The sequence below is a fragment of the Malaclemys terrapin genome, chromosome 14 (assembly GCF_027887155.1).
Source record: "Malaclemys terrapin pileata isolate rMalTer1 chromosome 14, rMalTer1.hap1, whole genome shotgun sequence".
In the NCBI taxonomy this organism is placed as follows: domain Eukaryota; kingdom Metazoa; phylum Chordata; order Testudines; family Emydidae; genus Malaclemys; species Malaclemys terrapin.
The window spans coordinates 4302586-4329272 of record NC_071518.1 but is presented as its reverse complement, the minus strand read 5'-3'; the positions used below and the strand labels follow the sequence as shown (position 1 = coordinate 4329272).

The 26687-nt window shown below is 54.4% G+C and overlaps 1 protein-coding gene across 10 annotated transcripts in view; it reads right to left on the bottom strand.

The window, feature by feature from the left end:
* The window catches only part of CBFA2T3 (CBFA2/RUNX1 partner transcriptional co-repressor 3), a 121182-nt gene that overhangs the window by 43205 nt on the left and 51290 nt on the right, over positions 1-26687 (bottom strand). The window lies entirely within an intron of this gene.

Genomic DNA, 26687 nt, shown 5'->3' with positions numbered 1-26687 from the left:
ATTTCAGCCTGCAATGCTCAATCACACTCAGCCTTCCCCTCGGCGCACCCCCGAGCCAAGCCGAGCCGAGCCGCACCTCCCTGTTAAAGCCAACAGCAGCTCAGGGTGACGATCCCCGTGGGCTGCTCGCCTGAATCAATGGGCTACTGAAGCTGCCACGGCTGACTGCGCCGTAGGCGAAAGGAGCCGAGTGTCCGGCTCACCTCCGGAGCCAGGGTGCCATGGGGCACAATGGGCTCACATGATCGCCAGGGAAGGCTCCAGCTTCTGTGGCAAATCTGGTGAGATTGAAAGGCAGCCTTTGGTCCCAAGGGAGGGGGGGGTCGTCCGGGCCCCACCGCTCCAGGGACACTGGCCCAATGGATGTCTGAGTGGCAGGAGGATTTGGAGGTGGCAGGCAGAGATGATGGAGGAACAGATGCAGACTGTGCTGAAAAGGCAAACATCAGGTGGGTAACACTCCAGTAATGGCCCTCGCCTAGAGCTGCAAGCCACTGCTTCGGGAAGGGAGTTGCTCTGGAGTGGCAGTGCCCTCTTCATTGCTAGCGTGGCAATCAGCTGCTAGGGTAAAGCCCACGCTTAGCCCCACCCCACTTGGTTTGGCCTGAAAATGGCCAGATTTCCTCCAAAGGCAAAGGAGAAAGGACCAGGCCCTCAGCTGGGGTGGATCAATGGGGTCCATTAACTTCAGCGGAGTTCTGCTGATTGACCCCAGCAGTGGATCTGGCCTGAGAAGCTTAAAGAACGTTGGTCAGACCACCTTGGACTTTCATAGAATCATAGAATCATAGAATATCAGAGTTGGAAGGGACCTCAAGAGGTCATCTAGTCCAACCCCCTGCTCAAAGCAGGACCAATTCCCAGCTAAATCATCCCAGCCAGGGCTTTGTCAAGCCGGGCCTTAAAAACCTCCAAGGAAGGAGACTCCACCACCTCCCTAGGTAACGCATTCCAGTGTTTCACCACCCTCCTAGTGAAATAGTTTTTCCTGATATCCAACCTGGACCTCCCCCACAGCAACTTGAGACCATTGCTCCTTGTTCTGTCATCTGCCACCACTGAGAACAGCCGAGCTCCATCCTCTTTGGAACCCCCCTTCAGGTAGTTGAAGGCTGCTATCAAATCCCACCTCATTCTTCTCTTCTGGAGACTAAACAATCCCAGTTCTCTCAGCCTCTCCTCATAAGTCATGTGCTCCAGACCCCTAATCATTTTTGTTGCCCTCCGCTGGACTCTTTCCAATTTTTCCACATCCTTCTTGTAGTGTGAGGCCCAAAACTGGACACAGTATTCCAGATGAGGCCTCACCAATGTCGAATAAAGGGGAACGATCACGTTCCTCAATCTGCTGGCAATGCCCCTACTTATACAGCCCAAAATGCCGTTAGCCTTCTTGGCAACAAGAGCACACTGTTGACTCATATCCAGCTTCTCGTCCACTGTGACCCCTAGGTCCTTTTCAGCAGAACTGCTACCTAGCCATTCGGTCCCTAGTCTGTAGCAGTGCATGGGATTCTTCCGTCCTAAGTGCAGGACTCTGCACTTGTCCTTGTTGAACCTCATCAGGTTTTTTTCTGCCCAATCTTCTAATTTGTCTAGGTCCCTCTGTATCCGATCCCTACCCTCTAGTGTATCTACCACGCCTCCTAGTTTAGTGTCATCTGCAAACTTGCTGAGAGTGCAGTCCACACCATCCTCCAGATCATTAATAAAGATATTAAACAAAACCGGCCCCAGGACCGACCCTTGGGGCACTCCACTTGAAACCGGCTGCCAACTAGACATGGAGCCATTGATCACTACCCGTTGAGCCCGACGATCTAGCCAGCTTTCTATCCACCTTACAGTCCATTCATCCAGCCCATACTTCTTTAACTTGGTGGCAAGAATACTGTGGGAGACCGTATCAAAAGCTTTGCTAAAGTCAAGAAATAACACATCCACTGCTTTCCCCTCATCCACAGAGCCAGTTATCTCATCATAGAAGGCAATTAGGTTAGTCAGGCACGACTTCCCCTTGGTGAATCCATGCTGACTGTTCCTGATCACTTTCCTCTCCTCTAAGTGCTTCAGAATTGATTCCTTGAGGACCTGCTCCATGATTTTTCCAGGGACTGAGGTGAGGCTGACTGGCCTGTAGTTCCCCCGATCCTCCTCCTTCCCTTTTTTAAAGATGGGCACTACATTAGCCTTTTTCCAGTCATCTGGGACCTCCCCCGGTCGCCATGAGTTTTCAAAAATAATGGCTAATGGCTCTGCAATCTCATCTGCCAACTCCTTTAACACCCTCGGATGCAGCGCATCCGGCCCCATGGACTTGTGCACGTCCAGTTTTTCTAAATAGTCCCGAACCACTTCTTTCTCCACAGAGGGTTGGTCACCTTCTCCCCATGCTGTACTGCCCAGTGCAGCAATCTGGGAGCTGACCTTGTGCGTGAAGACAGAGGCAAAAAAATCATCTCTAGTGGCTGCAAAATGGCTGGTTCCTGGCCCCACTGACCCCACCACTGGCCTGTTTGGTACCTGCTCGGATGAACGTGTTTGTGATGCAGGTAGGACGAGATGTCCACAGCACTTTGCTTCCTCGCTCTGAACGGCTGGAGTTGAGTGAATGCTGGGCTAAGCCCGGGGGCTGTTGGCACCCTGTGCCCCGGGTAAATTCAGAGCATCATTATCTCCATTTCCGGGGGGGGGGGGGGGGGGGGGAGGGCGGAACTGAGGCACAGGGCTGGGCCCAAGTACACTGTGGGTAGGGGGTGGGAATTGGTGTCCGAGGCAGAATTAGCACTCGGGAGCTCCCGCGTCCTACTCAGCTGCTTACTCTACTCCCTCAACATGGGCTTCGGCTGCAATCCAACCCAGCCTTCCTGATCTCCCCAACATGGCGTCGGGTGGATTATCCGTTGGGCTGTGGATCATCAATGAGCTATTTCTGGTGGGCTGGGGAAACATAAGGAGGCTGGGTTTGTGCTGCCTGCTGTTGACAAGGTGACCTATTGCTGGGTCGCATCTAATAGTTGCCCTGTGCCCCGATGCTGCGGTGATGGGCGTTCCACAGGTCATCCAGGGCTCCCTCTGGAATCAGCCCATCGGCTAGGACGGGATTCCTCACGCGCACCAGTGTGGGGAAGGGGTTCGAGTGAGCGTTCCCGAGGCTGAGCGCGGAGCCTCCGGCGACAGACAGAAAGCGGCCATCTCTCAGCTCTGTCTCTTCTCCCTCCCAGGCTCTGGGATCCCCACCGCTCCTCCGCCGCTGGCTGACGGCGCTGGGAACGTGCGTCGGTCGGGACACAGAGCAGCCGTGCATCAGCCAATGCACGGGGGAGCAGGGCTGGGAGTAAGCAGGGGTCATTTTCACACAGTCCCTTTTCGGAGCCCAGCCACGCTATGGAGAGAGTTGGGGCTGTGGGCCGGGGAGGGTAAGTTAAGGCAGAGAGTAGCCGAAATGAGGGATGCAGCCAAAACGACTGACCTTCCCTAAGCGTGGAAATCAATCAGCGTCAGTAAGATTCTGGGTCAGGAGGGCCCTGGTTCTGTGCTTCAGGCCCTGGGACATGGGGCTCTGGTAGGAACCAGATCGGGTAGTTGCAACCCAACCCCTGGCCACACTGCTTTTGGAAGTGTGGAGGGGTGAGAGGGATCATGTGAAAGACGGCACCTCCTTCTGCCCAATGGCAGCATTCCTGCACACGTCGGGCCCTGGGAACCGGGCCTGGCATGGAAAACTGAGCTCCACGCGTTTCCTGCTTTATTTATAAATACCGGCCTGAGTGACAGCCCAGAGCCAAACAGCAGCTGAGAGCCTCCCGCAGCAGATGGGAACCAACAGAAGTCCCGGCACGTCCAGGGAGCTGTCATCTGCAGAGACTCGGGAGGTTTAAAGGAGACGTGGTGTTTGTAATGCAAGCGGGCGGGGGCATCTGTGCGGGTTTGCGGGGTGGAGCTGTGAATGCAGGTGGTACGTTAGCATGCTTGTACCTGGGTATAGACACGGGCCAGGTGATGAATCTCTTGCTCACACTGCAGTAAGATGCTACTCGGTGGGGAAAAGGGTATCAGAATCTGTCCCTAAGTGTGCATCAGTGTGAGTGTGCAAATGTGTACATACTCGGTGAGTGTCCGTCCAGCTGCGTGTGAGCACACAGCTAAACTGCCTGCCGCCCGAAGCAGGTTGCCCCGCTCTCCGTGGCTTCTACTCCAGGGAACAAACCCGTGAGGCCTTTCCAGCACTCATCGTTTGTCGTGAATCGCTGGGCAAGCCTCTCCCCAACGTGGGAGCCTGTCAGGTGTGACAGAGCCCTTGTGCCAGCCAGCAGCAGAGGCAGGGACAGCCACACACACTGGTTAGCACAAGCGGCCAAATTCAGTCCGGCTAGTGCCCGGCCCCACCCCAGTGCCACCCCCTGAAGCCAATTGGATTGCACGGCGGGTAACTGCATGGCCCACATGTGTGTGTGTTAGTGTGTGCACGTGTATCGTGTCAGGGGATGAGTGTAGGCATGAGTCAGCGCACGTGCCCGGATAATTGTCTGCATGGCGGGACAGCCATCACGCCCTCTTGCCCCTTTCTTGACACACACGTTCTCAAGACTAGATGGCCACAGTGGTTCCTTCTGGCCTTGGAATCTAGGAATTCTGCCAGAACCACTGAACTGTGAGGGGAACAAAGAATTCCAGATTTTCATTTAGAAATAAAAATGCTGCAGGGGCTGCATCCCTCTGCCCAAGCATTGGCTTTTCCAGTGGAGCCGTTGGCTTTTGCAAACAGGTTGCTGATAGAACCCGGAACAGTTTATACACATTAGGACCAACCCAACATGTTCAAAAGCGGCCTGTGACGTTGGATGCTGCGGTAGCTTCGTCTCCTAGACTGGACACCCTACAGTGTGGCCACCCGCAGTGGATATCTGTAAAGTCCTGGCCCGTATGTGGGCACTAAGTCACCTTGTTGTGAGCCGCCCAAGGCTGCACGACGAGTTGCAAGGATGGCGTCTGGGTACATTATGCCACCGTCTGAACCCACGACGACAGTCTCTGTCAACGCGGTATATCCGCTACCACAGCAGCCCACACTGAGGCCACAAACTTGTCTGATTTTGCTTCTGCTTCTGTCTGAGCTGCCCCCACGTCTGCCTGACTGCACATTTTGCCGAGTGCTCTAAGCTAGGCACTCTGAGCTTACCCACCGATTGCAGGTGGGCCCAGGAGCCCTTCCAGAGCCTCCGGTTCCTGTGCAGATATCACCCCCAGCCCATCTTCCCCCACCAGAGCTAGTGGCCGTTCTGCTTGTCCCAAACAGGAGCACTCGCTGAGTTAGCCGGCATGGGCATGGCCTTGGGCAATCCCATTCCGTCCGAATTAACCCTCGTAAAGTTCAACCCGGGGGGAGTCCAGAGAAAATTCGAATATATGGCTGAACGGATGATAATAATCTCCATGGCATTTCAGCCATATTGCGCCCTGCTCTGCTCTTGCAGGCCAGCTGGGCACCGGAATACGACACAACCTCAGTTAATAAAACTCCACTTAATCAGCGTCCTGGTTAGCCACATGTTAGCTGGGAGAGGAGGCCAGGCAGCCATCCCATCCCATCTGTGTGTCCCAAGTCACTGGCAACTTCACCCTTCTCCCAGAGGTCCCTCTAGAAGATCTCTAGATAAATGGTGCTGTACTGAACACCCAGAATAGAGTGGTCACCGGCTGTGTGAGGGGATAATGCGACACACGTGCCAATCCTCCGACGGCTGAGTGCACCTGCCTCTTGAAATACCTGCAATGTTCCTTTCTGATAGTGGCTACGCCAGTTGTTCCCAGCCCTGCCTTTGGTTGAGGGTCCTACGCATTCCTGCTCACATTCTCTTATTCCTCTGCTGTGTCTTTATTTCTAATACATGTGCCCAAACCCTGACATTTCAAATGGAGGAACCACCAATATGCGGGTTAGGTACAAACAAGCTTTCCCACAATTTATTGCCAAGAGGAAAGTTTCCATGAAACTAAACAAACTGGAGTGGAAACAAAGGTGTTTTTTTTTAAAGTAATAAACATTTCCTTGATGTGTTTGGAACCCAAAGGTTGCATGAGACCTAGAAAATGAAACTGACCAGAAAGTATAATGGAAGAGAAACTGACTAGATTTAGATAATTTTAGCATCTGAGAAATACAAAAAGTTAGCAAACAGCCCAAACAGGGAAGGGTGTATTAGATTTTTAGATGCCCTGTGGTTTTACTAACCTAAGGTGTTAGCTGTAATATCAGTAAGAAAGGCTGGGATGGAGCCTATGGGAGTCTGGCACTCTATCCAATGGGATATGGGCACATAAGTCCCCTGAGACTCCCAATTTACCTTTGTTTTTGAAAATTTACCATTGTCCCTTTTACCGTGGTTTAAGGACCTCATCCACGCATGCCCATTCTGACCCGTTTTAGTATCTAATCCAGATCCTTTCTCCAGCAAATTTTCCCCGGGTTTGGCCCAGCGTCCGGTTACCAGGTCTGGCTGAGGTTCTGCGCTGGAAGCATGGAAGAGTTCGTGAGCTAGAATGCAGGGGGAGACATGTGTGTGTGTGTGTGGGGCGGGGGGCGCCTGGGTGGAGACGTCCAGGCCGTTCTGAACGCTCTCAGTCCCCCCCTCCCAACAGCAGTTATAAATGTGGCAGCGATTCTCTGACGTGAGTCAAACTCTGCTGGAATTTTTTTTCTTTTGGATAATTTGTCCCAGGCGCTTGGGGCTGAGTCTGTTTTCCTACATCTGGTTTTCATTAGGTCTGTGCAACCCAGATGAATAAGTAATAATATAAAAAGAAAAGGATTAGTATTTTCTCCTTCGTTGGGCCAGCCGGACCCTCCCCCACTTCACCTCCTGATGGGAATCAGATGTCGAATCCAGATATCTCCCCAGACACCCCATTGTGACCGAAAGCCCTCCATTTGTTACACCAGTGCATTTAACCCTCCGTGAATGAGGCTCGGCCTGGTTCCTGCTGGGGCTAGAAGCCACATACCAGCCCTCCCAAATGCCTCTAGTTTTACAACAATAATTGTGGCAGCACCACAGAAGCTACTGTCTAATAAAACTCAGATTGTCTTTTTTATTCACGCACACCCAGGCGTTTGGCCTGGCGCCGCTAAGCCCCACCGGGTAGCTCTGGGCCCAAACCCCTCTTTGCAGGGCTGGAAGCGGCCAGTATGGGCTATTGGACCCCAGTTTGTGTCGCAGACTCCCAGATCACATCCCCCCCCCCGATCTCTTCGTATGCTCTGCCCATGTTCAAAGCTGTTGGGAAAAGAGGCTAGTTCTTATTTGGTCTCGGTCCCTCTCTTTGACTGCTGACAGGGCTTGCTGGGCCTGATTCTCCACTGCCCTGCACCTGGGGAGTCATTCACCTGCGCAGAGTGGGGGGGTGACATACTCCCGAATCACAGTGGCAGCATTTTGCACACTCTTTGCACTAGCAGCGTAAATAACCACTCAAGGCGCCGGGCAATGGTGGATTGGGGCTTCCTATGTCCAGCTGGGGGGGACTGCCATGCTGGCCTCTGCTGTCCTTGGGCCCCATGCTAACGCCTCCCAGCTCTGCAGCGTGAACCCTTCCCCTGGACACAGAGGGGAGCACCCAAGGGTGGGGCTCTGAGGAGGGTGGGGAAAGGAGGAGCTGCTCTCCATGGCATTGCCCCTTCCCAGGGTGGTAAGTGGTGGTCTGCAGCCACCTGCGGGGGGCTTTGGCACAGACAGGCGGGTGGGTGGGGGAGGGCCAGGCCTGGTGGGGAGTGGGAGTAAAGGAGCTGTGTGTGCCTTCAGCAGGCCCTTGGCAGGAACAGGGGCTCACACACCCCGCACTCGCCAGGCCTTGACCTGCGTTCTCCCTCCCTCTTGGTGACAGCAACCTCTTGAAGAGTGGGTCACTCAAGGTGTCTCCCCTGCCCCACAGCTGAAGAGGTTAATGCTCCGGCGCGCCCACCTGCCAGGAGAGCCAGAGGCCACCTCTGGAAATGGGGCTAGTCTCCTGCAGGCCAGCCCCCCAGGGAGCCAGGAGGCACTGGATGCATGACGGCGCTGCGATGGGTGGGCACCTGCCTTCACTATCTCTTTGCTGGGGTACCCTTATTCCTCTGAGCCCCAGCGTGGGGACTGGATAATAAAACACACTCCCAAATTCTCGGCTCAGCCCATGCACGCAGAGCAGCCGGCCAGGAGCACATTCCGTGCGCCACGTTCCAGTCCCTGCAGGGTAACCCAGTGACTCCTCGTCCTTATCCCATGCAAGGACAGAATGGAGAGGAAGGCTGGGAACCAGGAGAGCTGGACTCTCTCCCCACCTTGGCCACAGGCTTCCTGCATAGCAAGTCACTTCACCTCTCTGAACCTCAGTTTTCCCATCTGGGAAATGGGCATAAGCGAGCCTTATGTAAGCGCTAAGGCTGATGATGATATGTGTCATCCCTCAGAACCTGCACCATGGGCTGAGCCCCACGCTGGGGTTCCCCCAGGAGTCTTTGGAAGCAACCGTGCCATGTTTCTGCTCCTCCAGGCAGAGAGCAGGCCAGGCAGAATCTTTGCTTACTAGTGATCCAAAGGTCCGGAGTGGAATAGGACCGAGCAAAGTGGCTCTGGGTTTATGGCTGTCTCCCTCTGATGGGCTCTGGGGCAGGAACTGGGAAGGCGTGGGAGAAGAGCAGGGAGACAGCATGGAACGTGCTCTTCTTTATTCAGACTGGAACAAGGAATAACATTCAGAAAGCCCAATCTTCCTGCGAGCCTCCCCTCTGGCCCCGGCAGCACTTCCCGAGTAAGGAAAGAGTTAAAAGGGAATTAAAATAACAGCATCTTTCATGCTCTCCAAATGGCTACAAATGAAATCCAGATGCTGGAGGCGACGTCTCCCGAAGCCGGGCTGCCTCCTAAGTGAAGGAAAGCATTCCTGCTCCTCAGCTGCTGGTGCCACCGGGGCCAAGAACAACTCCCCGATAAGATCGCGAGGGACGGAGCCGCTCCATCTGGACTGCGTTAGGGAAGCACTCAGCGCCAGCGGCAAAGTGGGGACGAACTGCAGAGCAGTCACACATGTGAAAGGATCGAGGGGGAGACGGTTCACACACACACACACACACAATGGGGAGCTGGGAGCCTGGGATCTGCTCGTTGGCTGCACCCCCCATGCCAGTTTCTCACCCATTTTGGGGGGAAGTTGACACTGATTGGTTTTATTTTATTTTTTTTAAAGCAGGAAGTGAACGTCCCTCCCTCCCCAACAGCCTCCACACCCAGGTGGGCAGAGGCTTGGGGAATGCCGGGCTGGCGGCTCTGCAGTCTGCCTTCCACGCCATGGTCCCGGCTGTGGCTGCACCAAGGGACCTGCCACATTGCAAGCGGTTCTGAGAAACCTCCCGGCAGCCAGAGGCTTGGGCCATGCCTGAGACTGGGCAGGTCTGAATCAGCCCATTTTCCCAGAAATGGGCGTGGATTGTTCCTGCCACGCTGGGCCCCGGCAGCCCCGCCTCACGGCAGAAGCGAGAGCCCCGACCACGGGAAACCACGTGTCTGATTCTGCTCTCCCTTAGGCTGCAGTGACTCCTGATTTACATCTTCCGACGCGAGGTCCGAATCAGGCTCAAAACAGCCACAAATCTGCCCAGATGGGGAAGAATGCCACAAACGCAGAGCCCAGCAGAGCTCGGCAGAAGGCCGCGGCAAGCCAGTAACCGTGAGCCATGCTGGAGTAACCATTGTGTTCCACCCACGAAGGGCCAGATTAGGGGAGAGGGGGCAGGACTGCGACTCGAGGCCACAGGTTTTACTATTAGTCTCCATTGTACCCTGAGCAGTCCCAAGAAAGTGCAAGAAAGAGGAAGGGATGGAGCCATTCTCCCTTCTTCGGCTCCTCAGGGGTTCGTTAGACCCACTCAGCCACCCCTAGACCCCAGTCACAAGCGTGTGAGTAGCTCAAAGGAGGGTGTGAGTTAGTGGAACAGGGTCTAAACTAGTGTCAAGGGATCTAATGTAAGACATCACCTCGGAATTGGGCCCGGAGGGTCACTGGTCTGTTAGTGCGCTAGGAAAACCAGCAAACCAACCTGCAACCTCTGCCTAAAAACGGACCCCAAATCCTAACTATTCTACTCTTCCCTGCCTAGGGAGCAGAGCGTGCTTTACAAACTGAGTCTCACCAGCCCCTCTGCGGGAAATATAATTATTCCCATTTCACAGGTGATAAAATAGACACACAGAAAAGTGAAATGACTTGCTCAAGGTCTCAGACTGAGCGAGTGGCAGGAATTGAATCCAGGAGCCCTGGCTCTCCATCTCCTGCTGTAGCCATGAGAGAAACCTCCCCCAGCGCTGGGCCTGGAACCCAGGCGTCCTGGCTCCCAGACATCAGTCCTAAGTGCTAGACTACACCTTATATTTGAATCACAGAGTGTGGCACAGCTCCTACATTTTCCTCCCATCCCCTAATAAACCTTTCACATAGATGCTGGTGGGGGAGCATCCGCCAGGTCTACGCTCAAACTGTAACTGCAAACCAGGCTGGAAGGTGGATTTGTCTTGCTTCCATGGGCAGAAATAAAGTATCGTAACCATGTTAGAGACCCCACTTTAACCCTGGCTCGATCCCTAGGCCAGAACGCGCTTAGAACATGGGCTGCTTTCGTCCACACCGGCCGGTATGAACCACGTGTTAACCCTTGGCCACAGTCTTGGGTATTTTAGCACAATCCTCTCTTTAATAAAGTGCCCGTCCCCCTGGTCCTGCCCCAGCAGAGCCCAGCGTGCCCCCGGGGGGCAATGGAGTGAGGGACTCATCCTGCCAAAGAATGGTCCCTGGGGAGCAGCTGCCTTGGGTGGGCGATGGAGGCCGATGGTGGGGGAATAGGGTCACTAGGGCTTCTGGTGCCAGAGGGGGGTAAAAAGGAAACAACATGTGACTCAGAGGTTCTGAGGTGTCTCTGGGGAATGTGGGGGGGGGTGTCACTCTGTCACTGTCCTCCCCCTGCAATGACAGCCCAGGCCGCAGAGGAGTTCAAGGCAAAGTGAGACACTGGCTCTTTCCGGCCTGTCGCAGGGGATCTGAGCGGTGCTAACACCCAACCTGGATCCCTACGAAGCTCCAGCAATGGGGGGAAACAAACCAAACGATCTCCTAGAAATGGGGATTTCAGAGCCCAAGAGCCCTCAGGAAAGTCTAACAATCCTGGCACAACAGGAGCACTTCAGTACCCGCCGACATGGGAAACCACTGCATTCCGGAGACACCCCCACTCCTTCCAGCCCCGCTTCCATCTCCATTAGCAACGGGGCCAGAGGTTCCTGGGACCGACTCCACACACCTGAGACCGGCAGAGTCTGCATGCAGCTGGGCTCTCAGCCATCTGCTCTCCACCGGCAACTTGCCAAACCTTCTCTCCACTCTTAGTCAAATGTTTTACTAGCACATTTCTTATCTGCTCTGGGACACAACTCCAGGGAACAACCAGGGCAGAGCCCTTCTTCTCGGGGTATCAGCTCCGACCTGACAACAGAACCGCACGTAAACGGGCCGGTGACCCTGCTGGGCAATAACCCGGCTCTCTTCCCCGTGTTGACAAGGAGAAAGAAACGTGATCACCAAGCGAGGGATGCAGGTTTTCACATCAGGACCACACTCCCTAGCTAGGTGTCTAAGGTCTGTCAGCACCGTGGTACCTGAGCCCCTCCCAAAGCAAACAAACTCGGAAATCTCCCTTCTCCCAGCCCTGCTGGCAGGAACAAGCTTACCATTATCGCTGGGGTTTTAAAATGACGTGTGAGGATGCTGATGTGATTGAGAGAAAGTGATGCTTCGATACCAAGGTGAGGGGCACCTTCGCAGACAGATCAGTAACCCAGCCTGCGAACTCTTGGGGGCAGAAACTGACCTACTGAGTGTCTGAATAGTGATTAGCCCAATGGTGCCCCTTTCCTTTCGAGTTCTCCTAGGCACTACTGTAACTAAAATGATAGATAGATAGATAGATAGATAGATAGATAGATAGATAGATGTGGTGTGTGGGGATAGATAGATAGATAGATAGATAGATGTGGTGTGTGGGGATAGATAGATAGATAGATAGATAGATAGATAGATAGATAGATAGATAGATAGGCGTATGGAGCTAGACAGATGATAGACAGACAGACAATGGTTCTCTGAATACTAGGCTATGTCCTCACTGGAGTTATCTACACTCTCGTCAGCCTAGCCCGAGTAGGAGTGGTGAAATCACACTGGAGCTGCCGTGTCCACACGGGTGCTGCACTCACTCGCATGTGATGCTAAGACTTCTGGGGACCTACCCCTGGTTCTTGGCACTGCACTGAGCTGAGACGCTCTGTGAATTCCTTCCCAGCGCGCTGGGTGGGACATTGTCTGTCCTTTCCGGGCACAGGAAGGGAATTGGAAAGGGGCTAGTGGAGCAGCAGCACTCGAGTAGCACTGGCCTGCGTCCACACTGCCGAGTGGCTGCGTTAGCAGGTGAAGCTCTGTGCTCCCGGGGGTCTTAGCCTGTGTCCCTCTCAGGCCAGCCAACTGGGTGAAAAGCAGCACTGCATTTGGGTTATGTTGGTGGATGGGGCAACAGGGACTAACTTGGCAGCAGTCAGCAGCGGTGCAGTGCCGCTAACATGGCCAGCCTCGGGCAGCGTTCCCACCGCAGGATTTCCTGACAGTGGCAGGGACACCTGAACTTGGCCTGCACTGGTGCCTGAGCCACCGCTCCTGCCAGCACAGCTGCACCACGAGTCGCAGACCCTGTCCTACAGCAACAGCTGGAAGTGCAGAGGAGAATGAGCCGGGCTAGCGGCCCGGGCCAGAACCGCAGCAGGATTCCCCTCAGGCACGGACGGCCACGGTTTAGCATAGGCCAGCTCCTGCCATCCTTCCTCGGACAACGCTCTCTGCAGCCCCTCCTGGGACTGCTTGTGAGCTCAGGGTGATTTCTGCCTGGCTCTGGATGGCTGCAGCATCCCACAGTGGGTTCCAATCTAGACCAATTCCTTCCCCGAGTGTGCGTCTGGGAGGAGTGGCTGGGGGGACTTTGCGATTACAGCCGCCTCACCCTACTAATGAGGCGCTTACCTACATGCTGCCCCCCGCCCATGCTGTCACTAAGCGAGCCCCGTCCCCCCGGTGTTTGCACGGCCAGCTCTCTGCTCTGTGCCGGGCGGGGGCAGGCCCCGGACGAGCCAAGCTCACGGTCAGAGCAGAAATAAACGAGACTGATGCAGTCTGAGGTCAGAAGAAAAGCAAACGGCTAACGAGCTGAGGACACAAAGGCTCGTTAACAAAGCATGCAGCAGAATCCGGAACTCAACCGTCCCTGCAGCGCTAGGCCCAGAGCCTTCCCCAGCCCCATTCTCCAGAGCCATCTCCTTCCTTCATGTCCTCCCAGAGCGATACCCAGGTCCCAGCGGGGGAGTCCCACAGCCATGCTCTGAGCAGATGCCTTGGGGTTTTTTTGCCATGACAACATTGTGCAGCTCATCTGAAGTGGCACATTTTGGGGAGCCCAGTGGGCGGGGGCAGGGGAGCAGGCGCAGTTGCTTTCAGTTTGTTCTAAGTCTGTGTCAGGACAAATGACGCCTTTTTAAATCATATCAAATCAATTCAACTCCCATGCATCATATAAATGAAGCCTGGCTTTCGACGCTCCCATGCTTTTGAAATTGGGACATAACAAACGCTGCAGGAAAGCCGGGAACCAGATGTGCTCAGAGGCTGACATAGAGCAATGACAGAAGGGCTCTGGAACAGCTCAGGTGTCCAAACCTCCCGTCTCCACCCCGCTCCCTCCTAAGTTCAGTGTCACTCAGTTCCCAGACCCAAAGACAGTGATGGAAAGTGCCCTTTACTGCCCAGGCAAACCCTGTCTGTGCCGTTACAGCCTCCTGGAAGAGAGCAATTCGGGCTGTCACGTTTAACGACTCAACTTCTCACCAGCCAAGACATAGGCCTTGGCGGTACCTGACTAGGCTGCCGAAGGAGGCTACTGGGGTAACCTGGGAGATCATTGGGACCCGCTTACCTGGGGCGTTCTGCCCCTTCGCAGCTCAGAGCTTCCTGTGTCTGGCTGAGTTCAATCTGCGGAGACTCTGCCTTCCAGCGAGGCCCCTTCCTGCTCTCTGTGGCTATCTTAGGGAGGTGGGCCTAGGTGCCTCACCAGCATCTCACCAACCAGACATGTGGTGCCCGGGCACAAGGAGAACATGGAACAAGACGTTACTCTGTGCCTGAGGGCGGGATGGGCGGGTCCTTGATTCCCAGCTTGGCCACACGAGAAAATGGCACCGGTATCACCGGAGTCGGCTTTTAAACCGATCCAGTGAAGCCAGTGCCAAAGGCGACATTTGGCTTCTTTTGGTTTAGTTACACTGGGTCCTGACTGACTGGCGCCGCATTGCAGCAAGCCTTCCGAACTAACTGCGTTTGCATCAGCGTGCCTGGATCAGGTTAAGTTCACCCCTCCCGGTGGAGCCCTCCGCGACGGAACAGCCCAGCTAGGTCCTCTGCAGCCCGTCGGTGCAGAGCAGGTCTGGTCTGTTTTCCAGTCTGCTTTCAGAAGTCCTGACTGGCCACAAACCCCGCTGAGCCCTGGGCTCACCCAGCACCTGACCTCTGGCAAGCACTATGTTAAACAGTCCCGTGTTATACGGGCGTGGACCTGGCATTAGAAACACACAGACAGATCACAGAATCAGAGACTATCCGGGTGGGAAGGGACCTCAGGAGGTATCTAGTCCAAGCCCCTGCTCAGAGCAGGACCAATCCCCAACTAAATCATCCCAGCCAGGGCTTTGTCAAGCCGAGCCTTAACAACCTCCAAGGAAGGAGACTCCACCACCTCCCTAGGGAACCCATTCCAGTGCTTCACCACCCTCCTAGTGAAATAGTGTTTCCTAATATCCAACCTAGACCTCCCCCACTGCAACTTGAGACCATTGCTCCTTGTTCTGTCATCTGCTATCACTGAGAACAGTCTAGATCCATCCTCTTTGGAACCCCCCTTCAGGTAGCTGAAGGCTGCTATCAAATCCCCCCTCACTCTTCTCTTCTGCAGACTAAACAATCCCAGTTCCCTCAGCCTCTCCTCATAAGTCATGTGCTCCAGCCCCCTGATCATTTTCGTTGCCCTCCTCTGGACTCTCTCCAATTTGTCCACATCCCTTCTACAGTGGGGGGCCCCAAAACTGGACGCAATACTCCAGATGTGGCCTCACCAGTGCCAAACAGAGGGGAATAATCACTTCCCTCGATGTGCTGGCAATGCTCCTACTAATGCAACCCAATATGCCATTAACCTTCTTGGCAATGAGGGCACACTGCTGACTCATATCCAGCTTCTCATCCACTGTAATCCCCAGGTCCTTTTCTGCAGAAGTGCCGCTTAGCCAGTCGGTCCCCAGCCTGTAGCGGTGCATGGGATTCTTCCGTCCTAAGGACTCTGCACTTGTCCTTGTTGAACCTCATCAGATTTCTTTTAGCCCAATCCTCTAATTTGTCTAGGTCACTCTGGACCCCATCCCTACCCTCCAGCATATCTACCTCTCCCCCCAGCTTAGTATCATCCACGAACTTGCTGAGGGTGCAATCCATCCCATCATCCAGATCATTAATGAAGATGTTAAACAAAACTGGCCCCAGGACTGACCCCTGGGGCACTCTGCTTGATACCGGCTGCCAACTAGACATAGAGCTGTTGATTGCTACCCGTTGAGCCCGACGATCTAGCGATATTTCTATCCACTTTATAGTCCATTCATCCAATTCATACTTTTTTAACTTGCTGGCAAGAATACTGTGGGAGACCGTATCAAAGGCTTTGCTAAAGTCAAGGTATAACACGTCCACCACTTTCCCCATAGCCACAGAGCCAGTTATCTCGTCATAGAAGGCAATCGGGTTGGTCAGGCACAACTTGCCCTTGGTGAGTCCATGTTGACTGTTCCTGATCACCTTCCTCTCCTCCAAGTGCTTCAAAATGGATTCCTTGAGGACCTGCTTCATGATTTTTCCAGGGACCGAGGTGAGGCTGACCAGTCTCTAGTTCCCCATATTCTCCTTCTTCCCTTTTTTAAAGATGGGCACTACATTTGCCTTTTTCCAATCCTCCAGGGCCTCCCCCGGTCGCCACGAGTTTTCAAAGATACTGGCCAATGGCTCTGCAATCACATCCGCCAACTCCCTCTGCACCCTCGGATGCATTAGATCCGGCCCCATGGACTTGTGCATGTCCAGCTTTTTTGCAGATCCTGAGCTTCCCCGAGGCCGCAAACTACCAGCAATGAAATGCACAGCCCAGCAGGGAGGGCAGGGCCTGTTGGCCATGGGGAATCCCATGCTGACATCTCCCTGCCCAGATCAGTGCAGGAGTCCGACTGGGGGAAAAGTCTCCCCACAGGCTGCTGGGGGATGCTGGCTCTCTCTGTGACTTCCCCAGTCCCGGCACCATTCCTCCCAGCAGCGACAGCACTGCCTCCTGGACACCTCCCTTCATCAGACAGGGCTCTTGGGCCGCCTCCCCGTCACAGGCACCAGGAGGCAGGCGGGATGGTGACTTGGCATTTTCTTAAGTTCTTTTTTTTAAACCAGGGGCCAACGGCCTCAAGTTGATCTTTTCCAGAAAGCCCCTTCTGCAAAGGCCCAAAGCCAGGCCTAGAACCGGCCCAGGGCTGGGCGAGAGCTCGGAGCACCACGGCCACCCCAGACACCGCAGGGGCGAGCGCAAGCACTGAGGGGCCCAATCCACCTCCCTGAAACCAGGCCCGAGCTGTTGGCCGAGCGTTATTGCCCTAAGGTTCCTGCAGGCAGAGCCTCCCCGGCTGCCCCACCGACATGAGCAGCCCCATCTCCTGCGCTCCCCCGTGTGGGCCATGGCTCTGACAAAACGTTCTCGTTACAGTGGGTTGGCCTTGAGCTGGCAGGTCCTAGCAGATCCCCACACAGCCAGGCCTGTCCTTGGAGAATTAGGCACCTCCTTTCACAACTGTACTCCACGCCCTTGGGCCCCTGCGTCCTGACCCATGAACACACACCGGGCTAATCTGGCAACGGGGATGAAACGAGAGAGCTTTTGTTCCATCGCGAGACAGGCGGAGCAGCCTCAGCGGAGGAGGGCTCCACCCGCTGGCTGCGCTCGGGAACGCGAGTCATTTCACCATGAGACGACAGCACTCCAGAGCCACTTGCCCCAGGAATTTGCATCTCACTTTGCAAGATTTATTTAACATTAACTATGGAGCCTTGATTCAATCCGTTTTGCAAGGACTACATGGACTCACTTTCTTCTAGTCTGCCAATTCCAGAGATCCCGTTCCTCTTTGTTTCCTCATTGTCGTCCGACAAATAACCCTCAGTTACTATGTGTGTTAGAGATGGGCCAGCCTACGAACCCAAACGCCTCTAAGGAGGACCCAATCCAAATTTAACAGCTGGACCCACTTCAGACTGACACACTCCTCTGGGGATAAATGTACTTCAAAAACCCAACAGGCACTGCAGAGACAGCGTGAGCTAGCGGCCAGTGCACTGGACTGGGAGCCAGGAGATCTGGGTCTATTCCCAGTCTGCCAATAACCTGCTGCGTGACCTTTCCCCTCTCACCCTTTGTGTGTCCTGTCTATTTAGATGGTGAGCTCTGCGGGAATCTCACTATGTCTTTGCACAGGGGCCCTGATCTCAGTCTAAGGCAACTGTAACTCAGATAAATAATAACCACACCCTAATTCTCTGCCATCAATTCAGCAGCGTCTGCTAGCGTCCTGGCTGTTGCTTTCCAGTGAGAAGCCAGTTTGGTGAGAAAAGGAAATCATTTTAATTCTTTTCTTTTTTTTTTAAATCTCTGTTTTACAAGCCTTCATTCGCTATTGTTTATGTAAACAGGTAAATTGTTTCGTATCTCAATTAAAAACATCTGCCACATAAATGAATACCAATTAACTCCTCCTGTTTTTAATTACTCTGTTAATTACACACAGGCAGCAGAAAGGATGGCATGGGAATAGGGAAAGCGTGATGCACACGCCCTCCCCCCTCCCGCTCCCCTCCCCACCTTGCTCTTGGCAAGGATCCGAAATATGCCCAGATAATGATGGATTAAGGTGGCTGGTGAAAACAATGGCTCGTAGCCAGCTCCGGGGATTTCGGCTCACTTCACAGCCGCTACGCGGAGGCCTCGCCTCCTGGCCAGGATCTCGCGGGGAGTGGGTTCACCTTGGAGAGCCATTCGCCTGCAGCATGCACGCTTACCCCTCCCCCCACGTGCCCCACCAACCCGAGACTGGCCCTGCCCACCAGAGGACAGTCCAGGATGGCACGCCCGCCTCCCTCCTCGCCAGCCGGCTCACCATAAGGCTTCCCCAAGCCTGATTAACAGGGACTTAGCTCCGGTCCCCAGGAGCCCAGTCGATGGAGCAGGCTAACCTCGTCAGGTGACTCCCTGGGGGATGAGGACTAAGAGAACGCCCTGGCCCGGGGAGTACGTGGGAAATGGGCTGCCAAGCCCAGCTGTGCTGTTGATTGCACTGGGCACTCTGAATTATGCTCCAGATATTGCAAACCCTGGCAGGGTCTCTGCTCCAGGAGGACCCCCTGCCCCTGCATGAACACAGGGACTCTGTAGCCAAGGGTCCTTCCACCCCTACCAGGGAGAGCAAAGAGTGTCTGTGACGGGCAGTGGAATTCCTAACAGCCCCAGCTCCTCCCGACAGTGCGGCTCACCCTCCCCCGGGGACAGCACACCCACACAGCCAGGGCTAATTGTGGCTTTTAAGCCGCAGCTCTGCATTGCCCATGGGGGGTGAGGAGGGGTTGGTGCAGGAGGTTGCCCCCCTTCTCCCCGGTGCATCAGCCCCACCCTGCGATCTGAGGCAGAGGGAGCGGCTAGGTAACCATGTTCACTACCCAGGATGGCTCACAACCGAAGTGTCAGAGACACGGAGCACGCAGGCGGCTGCTGAGAAAGCCCGGAGGGGAGAATAACTGTCCCGGAGAGCGTCATCTGCACAGACACATCTTCAGCACCAGCAACCCGCGCGGCCCAACCCTACATGTTGCTGGGCTGAAGATGTTAGACAGTCAAAGCTGGTGGATGGTTCCAGCAGGAATCGCTCCAGATACTAAGCGCTGGATTATTAAGGGCGGCTGGGACCACAGCGTGCTCTATTGTTACGTTATACCACGGAGAACAGGTCTGCGGCTTCCCCCGGAATACGCCTCCCACCTCTGCTTTGTCAGTGCGAGAGCCAGGGGGCAAGGGGGGCAAGTGGGTACAGCTCCGTGGGTGCTAACAGTGTCCCACCTGGAAACATCGGGTCTGAGTTGGCCCCAGCAGCAGAGAGATGCTACGGTTGATGAGTACAGTCATGCCGAGGGCGGGCCTGTGGAAGGGGAGTGGTGTCTCTGCCTGCAAATGTCGTCAGCAGGATGCCTGCAGAACGAAATCACCGGGCCTTTGCCCCACAGACATGGAGGTGGTTATGGAGGCAGGGCAAAGGGGACTTGACTTTGCCTGCCCACCTCATCATCTTCATTGTGGACCAAATGCATCCCTGGTGTAATTGCACCAAAGGTGATGGGGCTGCACCATGGATGCATTTGGCCCCAGGAAGGTGTTTTTTTAACTGCGCACGGGTGTGAATTCCTCCCACTAGGCCCCTCCTTCCACCACCCTCCAGTGCTTTTGGCTGCGGGGTGTTTATTGCACCGTTCAAACCAAGCCTGTCTGGAATAGATGCCTGCACTGGTATTGCTAAGCGATCCCTCGTGCTGCTGGCTGATTTGGACTAGACTCTCCTCACCCTCCTCCCTCAGCATCACAGTTGTGGGAAGCTCTCCAAGCAAGCAGATGGGTCCGGGGAGCAGCCGCAGCGGGGAGCGGGTTTCCTTACAGGGCACATTTGACAAGGGAGTATTTTGTGCATTTCAGCCTGGCCTATAAAACCATCTCGGGTTCAACCCAGGTATTGCCCATTGGAGCGTCTGAGGCTACGAGGTCTTGCAGGGGGTTCGAGCCAGTGTGGCAGGAAAGGGAGTGGGGTCCCTCGGGCAGGAGCTGAGCAGTGACTCTGTCTCTCACGGGCGGTTGTAGGAATCGCCATATCAGTTCAGGGTGGAAGGTGCAGCAAGCCCAGCGGATTCATCTGGAGGACTCTGCTCACAAGGGAAGTTTGTTCCCAACCCCCCGGGGGCCCAGCACCTCTGACAACCAGGCCCAACGGGTCTTCCTGCTGGGCACCCACAACCAGATTTCACCTTAGCGATTGTCCTCGCCACCAGTGCCAGCCACTAGCCCATCCCGTCAGCTGTTACCTGGAAACTGGACTGAGACGCTGTGTCACTTCCGGGAGGAACAGGTGGGCAGCTTAGTGCTTAATGATGGAGTCACATGACAAAAGACACACACACCCCCTCATGCTATTTACCAGCTGTCTGGCGCTCCTGGATCTTAAACACACTCACTAAACACTGTGAGTAAACAGAGCAACGGGATCCGGCCGTACACGCCTGGAGCACTGCAGGCCCCCGGAGCGTGTTCTGACATGCCTGCTCGGTGGTCAGGCGCTGCTGGGGACAGCAGTCCTTTCGGGGGCTTGGCAAGTAGCCTGAGTCCTGACACCAGGCGGCAACACAAAAACCCACCCAGCCTTTGCCTTCTCTTGCCCCCAGACTAGGAGCTTTTCCCGATAGCTCGTCAGGGTTAACCTCTTGGATGCTGTTGGCAGAAGGAGGCTGGGCACACCCAGGAAATGGGTTGTTAATGTCTGTATTACAAGAGAGCAGGGCACCAGTCAGGACTGGGGCCCCGTTGTGCCGGGCTGTACAGCCATATGCAAAGACCTAGGGCCTGATCCGCCGCCGAAGTCAACAGTTTTGTCACTGCTTTCAGCAGGAGCAGGGTCAGATGCCCGGCTCCTGCCCCACCCAAGAAGACAAGTGATATATGGAGGGTGGGGAGGAGCGAGAGCCAATCAAATACAACGACGCACCATTTTTACAGCCATAGATGCACAAACACAAATTCCTCTTGGTTATTATGAACACACGGCTCTCCCCATCTGTCCCTCCAAGCAACCGATTTCCTACAGGCCTCGCCGCCGAGGGGGGTCCTGCGATCTGCCCGTGAGAGTCACTCCTCCAGCCTTGCTAGAATGCTGGGTTATTATTTCTATTGTGGCCACATTTCCAAAGGTATTTCGGTGCCTAAAGGCCTTTGATCTGGCCCCTAGAGACCCCAGTCCGGGATCGGGGCCCTGTCGTGCTAGGAACTATAAACACACAATGCCAGAGCCAGTTCCCACCCCAAAGAGCTTGTAGTCCAAGGCTGGTGACAAGCTTGACCCCGATTTCAAAGGTTCCACTGAAATCAATAGGAACATGTTGGCTAAGTATCCTGGACAGTCGTGGGGAGAGACATTGGCATCATCTCGAACAATTCCCAGCCTCAGCAGGGCAGGGAGCCGGCTGGAGGGACACCTGCCACAGCGATGCAAAGAGAGTCTTGGATGCAAAAAACACAGGGAATGGAGGCCACAGAAAGGAGCAGCTTCCGTGGAGACGGGACTGGCGGGTGACGGAGTTTACATTGCTGCCTACGGGGCCAAATCCCGCTCGCCTGACATACGCTACTGATCGCTGTCAGAGCGCTGGCATGAGGCAGGGGTGACCCATGGACTTTCCTTGCACTTGTTGGTTCCCCTCCTCTTGGTTTCTGATCTGCTGGGCTCTGAGAAGAGTCCTCAGTTGTTATCATCAGGATTTGTTATTTGTATTTCCGTAGCACCTAGGAGACCTAGTTCAGGGCCAGGACCCACTGGGGCTAGGAGCTGTACAAACACAGAACCAAAGCCAGTGGTTCTGCCCCCAAAGAGATTCTCATTCACGTATCAAGGAAGGATTTGAAGGAAGAGGAGGAGGGAGCTTTGCAGATGTTTATGGGGAGATTCTCCCAAGCATGAGGGGCAACCTGGGAGAAAGCAGGAAAATGGAACAAGCAGGTGCTGGAGGCTGGTCGAATGGGCCAGCTGGAAGTGGGAGTTTGCATTTCGATACCAACTGCGAGATGACAGGTAGGGAAGAGCAAAGACAGGCAGTTTCTGTAGAGAAGGGGGAGCCAGTGGAGGGCTTCGAAGAGAGGAGGGACGTGCTCAAAGCCAGGGGCTAGGAGAACAATCTTTGCAGCAGTGTTCTGAGTGGGTCTGCAAGGCAAGGCTGCATTTGTCAAGGCCAGAGAAAAGGCTGTGGCAGAAATTGAGATGATGAGACCCTGATGCCAGTTTGAACTGCCTGGGTGGATAGGAAAGACCATATGCAGAGATATTCTGCAGAACGAATTGGCAAGATTTAGACATCGCCTGGGTATGAAGACCTAGAGAGAGGTCTGAATCAAAGCTGACGCCCAGATGAGGGGCTTGTGTGACGGGCAGGATGGCGGAGTTGTCCACAGCGATCAAGAAAGGAGGTTGGGGGGCGGGGGAAGATTAGGAGCTCCGTTTTAGCCACGTTGGACTTGACCTGATGCTAGACATCCATGAGGAGACGTCAGAGAGACAGGCTGAGATCCTGGTTTGGAGGGAAGGCGACAGGTCTGGAGCAGAACAGATCTGTGAGCCATCAGCACAGAGGTGGAGGTTGACTTTGTGTTTGCAGATGAGATACCCCAGAGATATGGTGCAGAGGGAGAAGAGGAGGGGACCAGGGACAGAGCCCTGTGGAACCCCTACAGAAAGCTGGAAGAGGGAGGGGGGGGATCCTCTGAAGGACACGCTTAAGGAATGATTAGAGAGGCCGGCACAGAACCAGGAGAGGCCAGCATCATGGAAGCCAAGGGAGGACAGGATTTCCAGAAGTAAAGCAGGACTGGCTGTGTTGGACGCAGCTGCCAGGTGACGAAGGATGCGGCTGGAGTACTGGTACTGGGCTTGGACTCATTAGAGACCTTGGCAAGAGCAGTTTCTGGGGCATGCAAGGGGCAGAGAGCTGGACTGGAGAGGGTCTCGGGTGACATTAGAGGAGAGGGACTCCAGCCAGTGCATTCAATGAGCTTAGAGCTGAGCCGGAGAAGGGAGATGGGGGTGGCTGGAGAGACCAGCGGGGTCAAAGAGAGGTGCTTTAAGATGGGGGAGACTGAAGCACGTTGGTATTGTGAGGGGGAAGAGCCAGAGGAGAGTGAGAAGCGAAGGAGAGTAAGGCAGGGATGAGAGGAGGTGGGGGCAGTTCAGGAGATGGGGTCACTGGGGCAAGTGGAAGAAAGCAGCTGAGAAGCGTCTGCAGCTGTGGCAGGAGAGAGTCGCTGCCGAGCGGAGGGGGAAGATCAGGTCGTGTTTTGTCCATTTTCTCTTGGAAGGAACTGGCGAGCTCGTGTGCAGAGAGAGCAGTGGAGGAAGGAGGTGGAGAGGGTGGGAGGAGTAGAGTTGGTGAGCCAGGAAGATGCCAGAACTCTAGAGTGCTCTCGAGGCCTAATGAGCGGGAGTGCCATGTGAGCTTGTTTACAGGATCAGGCCCCGGAGTCTGCAAATTGCCGAATGTTAGTCGCATTCTATAAAACGGCAGGGCCCGATTCTGCCCCTATTGACGGCAGAAGCCAAGCTCCTATTGACTTCAAGAGGGGCAGAGCCAGGCTGCTGACGGCACATGGGCTGTTGGAGTCTCTGGGGTTCTCTTTTTTAAAGTCTTGTGTTCAATTTGAACACATTTTTGTCTGTTTGAGATTTAATAAAATAACGGGGGAGGGGGAATCAACAGGAATGTTGCAAACTGAACAGGAAGTGCCTTGCATGCTTTCCGGAAGTATTTGCTGTGCATCTTCCAAAGGAAAGGTGTGGGTACATAAAGGTGGGGCTGCTATCCGATTGACTATCCATATTAAAAACAAGATGGGCCCTTTCTGTCGAGAACACCCTGGGTGGGGCTGGAGGGGTCAGGCGTGGGAAAGGCTCCGGCAGGAGTTTTCACTAGTCATATTAAAGGCCTGATTCTGTAATTGCAAAACTCCTCCTGCCATCCGTAGGGGTAGGCTTGGGCTTTAAACATTCAGGATCAGATTGTGATTTCACTGGGGCTCTTTGCCCCACGCTGGCAGTGGAAAGGGAGCATAAATGACATTCACATTCACGGGAAGGGCCCTTTTCACTGCCAAATGAACGCCAAGGGTCCTTCGTGTCAAAGAGAATTCAGGCCTGAGGGGTTCATCCAAAGCCGCCTCTCGCTTCTTTGCCCCATTGCTCAGCAGAGACATTATTGATCTCGCTGTCATGCAGCCGTAAGAAGCTGGAGGCCGGGAGCTTTGCCTCCATGTGATTGAAAGCAATGGGCCATACGGCGGGTGGTAGTACCTGTTCTCAGCTGAAAGTGTGGGTCAGTAAACACGGCCCAGAGTTACTCGGCAGAACTGACCCTGGGCAGATTTCAAATCGGAGCAGCTCACTTGAGTGACAAAAATAAGTTGTTTAAGTTCTCCTAAGCCCTGCAGAGCCAACGCAGCTCTGAGGAGAGAGACAGAGTCGGTCTGGCCCAGTCTTTCCCATTGAAATCAGTTGGAGTGAGGTGCCTAAATGCCTTTTGAGGATCTGGGCCTTTCTTCTCATGCATTATCAACAGCACAGCCACCTGCCGCTCCAATCGCAGGGCCACGTTCCCTCAACGGGTGACACCTACACCCAGGTATTCCCCACTGCCCACCACAGGGCTGGCCATCCACCACAAGTGATCCTCAGTGGGGCTGCCCAGGTGTCACAGATTTTGGCTGATTGATCGTTATTCCACCGATGACGTGCAAGGTGGAAAGAACCCACAGATCCCAGAGAGAGCGTCCAGCACTGGCAGATCAAAGGAGCTATTGTTACAGATAAACTGAGCCCCTCTAATCTGGGGGCACTAACAGACAATCACCCTAGAGCCCCGCCCCAGTGTCCTTGTTTCAGTCACTCGTAAGAACAGAACTGCACGTTGGGACTGATCCTGCACCGCTGGACTCAAAGTGGGAGCTTGGCTATTGACTTACATGGGTGCAGGATCCGGCCCTCAGGGGATGCTAAGAAGTAATGAGCGATATTTCAGGTGAAACACACATGGGCCCACAGTGCGTCTCCTCTCTGGGCGACTCGTGCCCCTCAGTCCTCTGAAATGCAGAATGCATGCCATGGGCCCGATCCTGCGTTACACGAAGGTGACGTTTCAGCACTCAGGTGATGTAAAGGGAGTGCAAATGTCAGTGTAAAGTGGTCTTCAGGTGAAGGAAAAAATCAGGCCCCAGGTGCTGGAGTCCGTGGCCCATGTTCCTAATCAGTCCCAAAGCCCTTGTGGAGGACAGACCTATCGCCTGGAGTCAGGAATTCCCTAGAAATCAGGGCCGACTCCCCACTGCCCTGCACCAGTGCAAAGAGCCTGTCCAACACTACCTCGCGTTCTACGCCACACTGCACTGGTGTAAATGGAGGAGCGAAGGGATTGTTCCAATGGCTCCTCTTAGCTCTCCCAAACTGCAATGGGAGGCAGCGGGAATGCAGCGGATGCTAACGTGTTTGCTTTGGCTTGGTGGTGGCGTTGGAGTTTGGCTTGCTTACAAAGAAGCTGCCGCAGAGGAATAAGGGCTTGGTTCTTTCTGAGGACCTGCTGCAGAGTCCCATGGGAGTTTTGCCATGGCTGGGCGGCCATGGAGCGGGGGTGGGATCAGGCCCGGCCTTCGCAGCAGTTTCTTGCTGCAAACTGCAGACGCACTCATCTGAAAACACACTGCTGGCTTTTCAGCTCATCACAGCAATTAGACGGAGACAAAATTCTCATTTATCACGTCTGATAAACACTGAAATGTGACAACAGTCTAATGCGCATGTTGCTGTTTTCCCCCAATAGCCATGGTTTTGTGCTGGCTGGAACGCTGGTGATGGCCCATTCCACTGGAATGTAATCCCAACTGCAAACATGACGGCATTTCTCACAGTCGCAGCCTGTCCACTTACAGAACTGCTGTTTCCTGTCCTATTAGGCAGCCCTTTATTCTCGGTCCAGTTCACTAACAATCCATTGACCTCCATCAAATAATGCAATAACTTACATTCACGTAGCCCCTTTCATCCCAAAGGGTCTCATAGCGCTTCACAAACAGTTCTGACACTGGAATGTGCTTCACACGCCACAGGGTGGAAGGCAGCAGCTGTTTAACAGAGCACTGCAAAGTTCTACAACGGTTTAGGACAGGAAGTGGAGAAGATACTATAGCCACGTGAAACTGCAAGGGGAACTTAGGAAGGCTGAACATAATTACCAGAGCCAATTCACCCCTGGCCTTCTGTAGTCAGTTACACTAGTGCAATCTGATTTGGCAGCATTTTACATGCTTTTTGCACCAGTGTAAGTTATTGCACAACGGTGCAGGAATGGTGAATGGGACCCCTGGAATGTGACTAGGACAAATAACACTACAGTTGAAACACCAGGGCATCTTTAATGAGGGCCTGTGCTCAAGATCTACATTTTATGGCCTCTTCCTCCAAAAGACCTCTGGAGGCCCCTTAACACCATTTCTGTAGTGGCACTGGCTCCACATGGTCTGAGAGAGAAGAGTGCCATCTACCAACGCACTGACTCCACTTCCTTCAGCACCCTGGATTTTCCTATGACGGTTCCCATCCAAGAACTGACTAGTCCAGCTACACTTAGCTTGGGAGAGCTGCTGT